This window comes from Schistocerca piceifrons, chromosome 3 (assembly GCF_021461385.2).
Source record: "Schistocerca piceifrons isolate TAMUIC-IGC-003096 chromosome 3, iqSchPice1.1, whole genome shotgun sequence".
Taxonomy (NCBI): domain Eukaryota; kingdom Metazoa; phylum Arthropoda; class Insecta; order Orthoptera; family Acrididae; genus Schistocerca; species Schistocerca piceifrons.
In genome coordinates this window covers 89,317,071-89,326,743 of record NC_060140.1, presented here as the reverse complement: position 1 = coordinate 89,326,743, position 9,673 = coordinate 89,317,071, and the positions used below count along the sequence as shown (strand labels likewise).

Below are 9,673 nucleotides of genomic sequence, written 5' to 3'. Positions count from 1 at the left end.
TAAATAGAAAACAACAACGGACCTACCACACTTCCCTGGGGCACCCCAGATGATACTCTCACCTCCGATGAACACTCACCATCGAGGACAACGTACTGGGTTCTATTACTTAAGAAGTCTTCGAGCCACTCACATATTTGGGAACCAATCCCATATGCTCGTACCTTAGTTAGGAGTCTGCAGTGTGGCACCGAGTCAAACGCTTTCCGGAAGTCAAGGAATATGTCTGATACCCTTCATCCATGGTTCGCAAGATATCATGTGAAAAAAGGGCGAGTTGCGTTTCGCAGGAGCGATGCTTTCTAAAGCCGTGCTGATGCATGGACAGCAACCCCTCTGTCTCCAGGAAATTCATTATATTCGAACTGAGAATGTGTTCGGGAATCCTGCAACAAACCGAGGTTAAGGATATTGGTCTGTAATTTTGAGGATCCGTCCTTCTACCCTTCTTATATGCAGGCGTCACCTGCGCTTTTTTCCAGTAACGTACGTTACATCACGTACAGTTATGTAACAGATAAAAATGTATTTAAAAACCTATCAATGCAGTACAGAAAAAATGCATTACGAAGCTTAGCGACGGGTTTCACGATGTCTAGTTAGAGCCAAGGTAGGGTCAGTGTTTTAAAGTTGCCTGCGTCTCCACGAGACAACGTCACGTCGCAGCCACAATTAAGCGCGCGTAGGAAAGTGGGATCGTATTGAAGTACATGACAAGGCACTGAAAGCATGTTATTGCGGATACCAACGTACAGACTAAGCAGAAATGCCTCCTGGATGGAGTTTGCTTCTGTTTATATTGTCGTTAAATATTTCGGAATATGGAAGCACTATGAAGATATGAGATTTCGAGAACCTTCCAGAAACGACAGACACAAAATAACAAATATTCGCTGGCGGTCTGATTTGAGCTGAAGACCTGCAGCGCGCCAGGCATGCGGCTCTGCCACTGCTCCACACTGTACGCCCGCTCGCGGCTATGTGAAGGCAATTTGATGACAGACGTAGTCCCGCCGGGGGTTTCATCGGATTTGTTGAGCGCTCAGCTTTTTTTATGCTGCTTCTCAGAATATTGCGTCGCTCCGAGAAACGAATACGTCTGTCCATTTAAGGCTTACGTTCTCAGTTTTCTCAGTAATGTGAGTCGAATCATTACTGTCGGAAGAAATATTGCTAGCCGAAAACTCCACTATCATTTGAATACACTTGCTAGATACTCTGCTGATGACTCGAGACGTATTAGATCTAACTGGTATTTTCTCCGCTCCTATTTATGATATTTCGTATAGTACAGCTGAAATGAAAAAGAAAATATTGAAATAATATTCAGTTTTTAATTTAATACATTTTTAATTCAGACTATAAAAGTAGCCTCTAAAACAGTTTCTCCTATTCCGTACAGATTATTGACCCTATACCGATAGTCCTCAAAAATTTGGGATTCTGAATTTTAAAGAGCTGTAAAAATAGTTGTAAGATTGAGTACTATAAACTTGGGGAACATGCAGTAGATTACAGTAAGGAGGCGAACTGTTCATACGTCAATTATGTGTTGCATGCGTCCCATAATTTTCATTTTAAATCTTACAAATATTCCATAGTTATCAAAAATTCACAATCATACATTTCAAGGGCTTTGTGTACGAGTTAGGAATCAGTAAAGGGTTAGGAGAAATCATTTTATACTTCTTATTCCGATGTAAAAACATTGTATATTAAAAATTTATTTTTATTTTAGTAATTATTTTCTGCTTTTAGTCTTGCGTGTGTGATATTTTTCAATCTGTTTCAGACAATTTGATGAGATTATGACGCAGACATTTGGTAAATTTTAGGTTTACTTTAGTTTGTTTTCATCAGTGTCAATCAAATTTTTTCCTGCTACTTTTATCTCGCGAACGGACCGTGAAGGTAAACATTAGAGATTGGAGCTCACGCGGATGCTTCCCAGCAGTCGTTCTTCCCACGAACTATTCATGACTCGAACTGGAATAGGGGAAAGCCAGTGTCATAGAAAGCACCCTCCGCTTCACACCAGACAAGAAAGCGAGTTAATATAGCATTGTCATCCAGTTCTGACATGTTGAAAGTTACAAGTCCAGCAGGAAGTTGATTTAAAATCAATTAAAATATTTGAGCCAAGCAGACTGACGAAACAAAACTGCACCCGTACAGGGCTTGAAGGCCCAACGGTACCGACCGGCCGCCGTGTCATCCTGCGCCCGAGGGCGTCACTCGATGTGGATATGGAGCGACATACGGTCAGTACATCGCAGTCCCGGCCGTATGTCAGCTTACGAGACCGGAGCCGCTATCTCTCAATCAAGTAGCTCCTCAGTTTGCCTCTCAAGGGCTGAGCGCACCCCGCTTGCCAACAGCTCTCGGCAGACCGGATGGTCATCCATCCAAGTGCTACCCGAGCCCGACAGTGCTTAACTTCAGTGATCTGACGGGAACCGGTGTTACCACTGCAGCAAGGCTGTTGGCGAGCAGTCAAAGAGGCAGAAAAGAAAGTGACCTACCGAACTGATTAGCGTAGTGGTTAGCACTGGACCCGCATTCGAGAGAATGACGGTTCATACCTGCGTCGGGCCATCCTGATTAAGGTTTTCCGTGATTTCTCTAAATCGCTTAAGACAAATGCTGGGACGGTTCCTTCGAAAGGGCACGGCCGCTATCCTTCCCCATTCTTCCCTAATCTGAGCTTGTACTTTGTCTCTAGTGACCTCGTTGTCGATGGGATGTTAAATACCAATCTCCTCCTAAAACAGCGACGTAACAAAACGTGTTAATTTACTTAAAAATGCCTGACTACCTGACTAGCAGGGAACTGATGGATTAGTTGCTGCTCTAGTGAGCGAATTCAGATCTCATTACACATTTTCAACTGGCAAGTCACTCACTTTTTGTTGCTTAGCTATATTGCTTAACTGCAGCCAAAAACGATATGCAGATTCCATTATCGTTAATGAAGTAAAAGGCACACGCAGTGGACACCAATTGAAAAAGCTACTCCTTATGTTTCGGATCTAGACTGCCATAAAAATTCAATGGAACTTTTAATCAGAACTCAGGAAGAAGCTGTAGTCTAATTCACAATCGATTTATTAATCTTAAAAATGAAAGAAAACAAAATTATTAAACAAACCACACACAAAAAATTTTATTCAACAAATGCCTTACTAACGTGGGATCAATGGTGAACAAGGTGATCTGCTGGGGATCCACACACGAGACTAACCAGAACACTACTCGCTCTATCTGACTTCACACACGTGAATCCAGGTTATGGCATCAAACTACGCCTCCACGAAGCATCTATATTCTACCACACAAATATAAAGGGGTAAATATGGTCCGAAAGAACAGGGTACTGAGAAGTATATATTATAGCCCTACGTCGCAGCAGCGAATACTTTACCGTGTTGCTGGTCAAGGCGGCACACCACAATGCTTTCAGCGACTGAAGTCATGGATGGCAGCAATTTATTGTTTAAATGCACGTTCCCCAAAAATGCAAGTACTCGGGTTCGGTTAATTCAGAATGCAGGTGCTTCCCTATGAGCCTCTGAAACCCCAATGGATTCCAGTATGCAAATGGACCCGTTTGCTGGTCTGCCAAACCTATTTGACTCCGTGCCACGACTGTGCGTGTCAGAATATGTCAAATGTTTTAGACGGCCGACTCAAGACAAATAGGTACGTGCGTCACTCGTTGTGACCATGATGACTTAAGCAGGACCTCTGACAGTTAAGGAGGTGACTGGCACAGGCTCTAAGTCGCACGCTAGGAAAGGACACAAGTCTCACCGTATAGGTAGAGATATGCAGTTCTTTACTAGCGAAGTGCCAGTACAAGAGACTTGTACAAGGGTGCCTCTTCTTCCTTTCTCTGCGTTTCCTCCTCAGCTCGGTTCCAAAAGCTCCTTTCTCTTTCTTCATTTCCCCCACTTTCGTACAAGCCAATGACGAGCTGAAGCCGGCCATTCTAGGCTAGGAGGATGGTCTTTGCACTGCAATTTGGCCGATCAGAGACCTTAAAGTAAACTGGCAGAAAACGGAAAAAAATTCAGCTTCACGGCCTCTTTCCCAAGCGTTCGCCATGTCTTTTGCTAACACAATACACGGTGAAAGCACAGCCCTCCATAAACAGCTTGTTATTTTCCCTGTTGCGTCCATTTCAAGGTTTGCAAAAGAACGGCCATAAACTCGCAAACAGCTCTGTCCATTGACAAAACAGGTTTTGAAACAGAATCCGGACGTCCGGATGCCAGTTTCCCTGTCCCACAGAAATTCTTAGAACGTTTACATTGCTTTTGGCGGCTTGCTCCTTAACAAGGGCCGTCCTCTGCTTTATTCTCGGCCTACAATGCGCTGTCGGCGACTTTTCGGTGCTAGGCCGTATACCTGGACGTCTGGCTGTCGGCTGGAGCCATCTTAATGCATTTATGCACCATGCGACCGTGGCGCGCAGCCGTCTGGAAATCTCTCCTCACCATTCTCCAGAAAAAACGCGCCCTGTCAGGCCGCCAACGCCGTGCTTTTACTGGAGTCATTTAAGGCGGCACCCTATTCCTTTGAACACAGGTAGAGCTTACTGTATTTCTTTCCCTAGAGCACACAAACGAGACCATAAACTGCTGCCCACCATTTCATCATAATGTATTAAGTCAAATCGCAGTAGATCGTATTCCCTACACCGAACCAGAAGTGAGAGTGCCCTGCAAGCTCTCAAAGTAACAGATCACATGGGGGCTTCTGTAATTCTACCCATCATCCAGCTGTGAATGTAACCCTAAAGTACACTGTTATAAATCAATTTAGCATGTGCAATGGGCCGGATTAACTATTTTATCTCACTGATCGATGGAGTCAGCAGTGCATGAAGGGTAAGGTGGCTTTCATCTGCTTATCTTCGTGTGTCCGTGACTATAAAGGCGACGCTCAGAGCATTTTAAGCCATTCCTTGTTCCTTTCATACTATCGCTCTTTGGGTAAATAATCTAGCAAGCAGACAATGAAGCTCTCTTGTGCTGGTAAGAACAGTGATTCACTGGTTCCCAACACGCGTGCTGGCCGGAGTGGTTATGCGGTTCTAGGTGCTGCGGTCTGGAACCGCGCTCCCGCGACAGTCGCAGATTCGAATCCTGCCTCAGGCATGGATGTGTGTGATGTCTTTAGGTTAGTTAGCTTTAAGTAGTTCTAAGTTCTAGGGAACTGATGACCTTAGAAGTTAAGTCCCAGTGCTCAGAGCTATTTTGAACCAACACACGTGGGGCATCTATCGTCCACGTAAATAGACTAAAAGAGAGACATCCAAGTAATATTTCGAAGTAGATGCAAGACAAGCAGAAAAAACGCCGATAGGCCTCCAAGACACATAGTGAGAAAGCTGTGTGTGAAACAGCAAGTGAGTAAATGATGTGCTCACATGAAAATCATCTACAAGTATCTCCAGTGTGAGTCTCAGAATGATCACAGCATGTGTTGTTGAGCTCCGAATGAACACAGAATCAAACTGGAATGAAGTAAAATGATCCTAGAAAGAACTCAGAACCGTCTTGGAAATTCTCCTAGAGAACTAGGGGCGACCAGAATCATAATAATGACCGAAAGAACTGCGAACAGCTCCAAATGATTCCAGAATGCACAGAATGAAAGCTTACATGAATTCAGAACGAAATGAGAACGATCTGTCGAGTGCTCCTACCCACACATTTGTTCTTATTCGTCCACTCGTGAACTTCAAGGTGCCGAATTCCCTTTTTAATGTCATTGGCAGGCTCAATTTAAAATGTGACGCAAGGTAGCTCCCCTCTGTCAGTCTTGCCAACAGGGTGTCAACCTTATCGATCTCCCTTCAGAAAGTTCATGGTGGGCGGTTAGCATGGAGCATGGGAGTGCAGGAAGCTTTCTCATGCCATTTCTCATCACGATAACCTCTACTATTCGTGGCCATTTCTCTAGCGACTAGCGTACTGAGGTTTCATGGGGAAACGGCAGAGATATTTCTCTGCATTTTCTTAGTCACCAAAAAGGTTGGAGCTTAACATCAGGCACTTTTGTTTGTAACAAGAATACCCTTAACGTTCCCACTCAAGTGCCTAAAGTCCTCGGCAACTCTGCGGCGTATCTCAGCTGTCAGCCAGTCTTAAATCCAGACAACCGTTTCAGAGCAAAGCACATCAGTAACTGCACGTGTGGATCTTGTGTAGCTTTCGACAAACTCCTGAAATAACAGGACGCAGCTTACCGGGAACCCTTTTGTATGGAACACGGGGCTACAGGGCTAACAGGGTGCAATGAACAACGACACGGAATACTTTGAAGGGGCTGTACAATATGTCTTGATGAACAAACTGAGGATATAAAATGACATCTGATGTTGTCATCCAGTACCGCTAATCCGTATATTACAAAACAATTTACCCTAAGCCAAGCTTTTCTTTTCTTTTTTCTTTATTGTATTTCAATTCCCCATCAGGGTGGGCTGGCAGCAGCATATGCACTGCTCTTCATCCGAAAGACATAAAACATACAATAGAAGACATTTAAAAATAACATGGTGTAGATAGATATAAGAAAGGGGGAACATTGTGGAAGACAATAGACAAAAAGGGGTGACTGTAAAATGGAGATAAAAACCATAAAAAGTAGCGCATGCAAGAAACCACACACTGGGACATTTAAAGGAATACAGGGCGCAGTATGACCGGAGCATAAAAGTATCGACAGAAGGCGTAGCACATAACAATCACTGATAATAACACTAAGTACATGGCCAGCACACAATTAAAGTCACACCTCTTGACACACAGGAGAACAGCACCAAACACAACACTGACGTGGCACACTGATGATGATCAAAGCAGAGGATCTGCCAGGCTCAAGGTGATGAGGGAGAAGGAAGAAGGGAGGGACGGGAAGAGAGGGGGTGAGATGGGTGGGGGTCGCGCCGAAGAGGACCAGGGAGGGAGGGACGTGGGAGGGACAGAGACAAAGATGGGGTCTCAGGGGGGAGGGGGGAAAGGAGGAAAGTCCGCTAGGGGAGAAGGAGGGGAGAGGAAAAAGGGGGCCCTGGAGAGGTGGGGAACAAGGCCAGGTTATAGTTGTAAGGAAGGGTATATGTGACAGCAAAGTTCATCATCCGGGATGGGGAGGCGCTGGAAATTGCACTGATGAAAGAGACCTAAGCCAAACTAAAGATAATGTTTTGCAGGTGTAGATTTGGTAGAAAGTATGTGACAACGATGAGCACAGTGTAATGGTGGAGCGAATACATTTTTCCATTTAGGGGTTCACAATCCCACAATATTTCAGAAACAAAGAAATGTCCCACTTGGACTATCAGCACATTTTCAGTTAATAACTGCATATGAAGTGTGTCAGTGTATATTCGACGACAACGTGCAATAAACACTCAGAGACGGCAGGTGGCAGCATTAGCAGTGGAGGGTATACAAAGTGTGTCAGAGGGATGCCAAAAAACAGTGCAGTCGTAATGGCAATGCGGAAACGGAGCAATTTAACTGACTTAAAAATGGGTTTTCGGCCCAAACGTGGAAGGATTTCCGAAAGGGCTAAGTCTATAAGCTATCTACGTGCCGCTGTGGTTGAACTACCATGCATGGCAAAATTGCGCTAACACCAGGTCAGAGGCAACTGTGGTGCACAGCGGGCCATAGATGTCAGAGATGGACAACGGCTGCAGAGATGTGTACCGGTGAATAGACGTGCAGCCGAAGAGCAGCTGACGATCCAGACGGATCCAGGGCATGCCAACAGGGTCTGCTCGGCAAATGTTGCTGCCTGTGGGCCCCCACAGCTGGCGCCTGGTTCACATATCTATGCTGACTGCCGTTCATCGTCAGCAAAGACTGGAAGTTGCACACCAGTCCCGTGGCTGCATATCCACTCACTTTCAGCAGGTGACCTTTCTGATGAAACATGTTTTCTGCCTCATCGGCGTGAAACGTCTCAAAGTAAACTCCTTGCAGCAATTGTCAGAATGTTACGGGCCAGACAGAGGAGCTTTATGGTGTGGGGGACGTTTTTGTGGCATTCCCTGGGCGATCCGGTCATTTTAGAAGGCCCACTGGATCGACACATGTATGCATCTATCCTTGGGAACCATGTCACCCCCCCCCCTCACCACCATGGCATCTGCCAGCAGGACAATGCAACTTGTCACACAGTTCAAAGGGCAACCAGGATGAGTTTACCATACTCCACGTTCCACAATACTTCCTGTATTTAAGCCCAGTCGAGAATCTATGAGACACGTCGATCGGACTGTTTGAGCTGTGAATCCTCAATCGAGATACCTAGCGCAGCTGGTCACGATATTGTAGTCGACATAGCGTCACGAGCCTGCCAGTACCTTGCAGAACCCACTGACTCTCTTCCGGCACATCTTGCAGCGGCCTGCACTGCATATCATGGTTCACATGGGATTAGCTGAGCGGTCTCAGGTGCTGCAGTCATGGACTGTGCGGCAGGTCCGAGCAGAGGTTCGAGTCCTCCCGCAGGCATGGGTGTCTGTGTTTGTCCTTAGGATAATTTAGGTTAAGTAGTGTGTAAGCTTAGGGACTGATGACCTTAGCAGTTAAGTCTCATAAGATTTCACACGCACATGCATACCATGGTTCTTCAGGTTTTAGACAGATGGTAACATTAACGTGACTTTACAGTGCGTATTATTAACCTTTAAGAGGCCACACTACCCAAAATCGTGAATAGGGTGATTTCATGAAAATGTTACAAGCTTTTAACTTCAATCTCGGTCATTACCCGACCATTATTTCTTACCTCAGATTGCTACATTTAATCTTCTCCAACATCCATGGAAGTTGGAGAAGATTAAATGTAGCAATCTGAGGTAAGAAAAATGGTCGGGAAATGACCGAGACTGAAGTTAAAAGCGGAAAACATTCTGATACTTCGGACACAATGGCATGCAAATACCTATGTGCAGTATGGACCAAAACAAGGACAGATGTCCAGTAAATATGGTGTCTAAATTGCATACGTTAATAACTACTGTGTAAGTACTTGGTCAACTTTGTTGCTGTGAAACATATCTCGTCCACTGAACAACTGCAAATAGCTCTTAAAGGTGCGATTCCAAACACGGCGACAGCGACCGACCGCAGCTGCAGAAGACAGATGGCAACGCTGCCGCCTGCAGTCGGTGCGTTGCGGACCGCAGTCACAGACAAGCTATGCAGTTGCCGGGAACAACTGAGCGAGGCGAGATGTCTGTTAACACCACCGCTGTTATTGCACTGTTGTTGGAAGATGAAGACGATGACATTTTATTGTTGCATTCCAGGAAAAGACGAAAGCTGGTAACGCCTTTATATAAAAGTAGAACTGCAGAAGGTAGTTACACAGCACTGATAAAAAGAGATTTGTTAGGTTATGAAAATATCTTCAGGAGTTACTGTCGTTTAACTAAAAGACAGGTTAATTTCGTGCTCAATTTTATTAAAGATGACATAATGCCACAGTGCCTAAGAAACGCAATAAGTGCAGTCCACAAAATGTTATACATTATTAGATTGTGCTGCAGTTCCAAGACTTTGTGAGAGAGTTGTGGAGGTTGAAGGGCTGCTGTTATCACGTGGCTGATGTGTGTTGCACTGTGCAGCCATTATTTCATAATCAGAAACGA

The 9,673-nt window shown here is 45.0% G+C and overlaps 1 pseudogene; it reads right to left on the bottom strand.

The window, feature by feature from the left end:
- Window positions 1-2,369: 2,369 nt before the first annotated feature.
- Window positions 2,370-2,487, bottom strand: LOC124790779 (annotated as a pseudogene).
- Window positions 2,488-9,673: the final 7,186 nt, after the last annotated feature.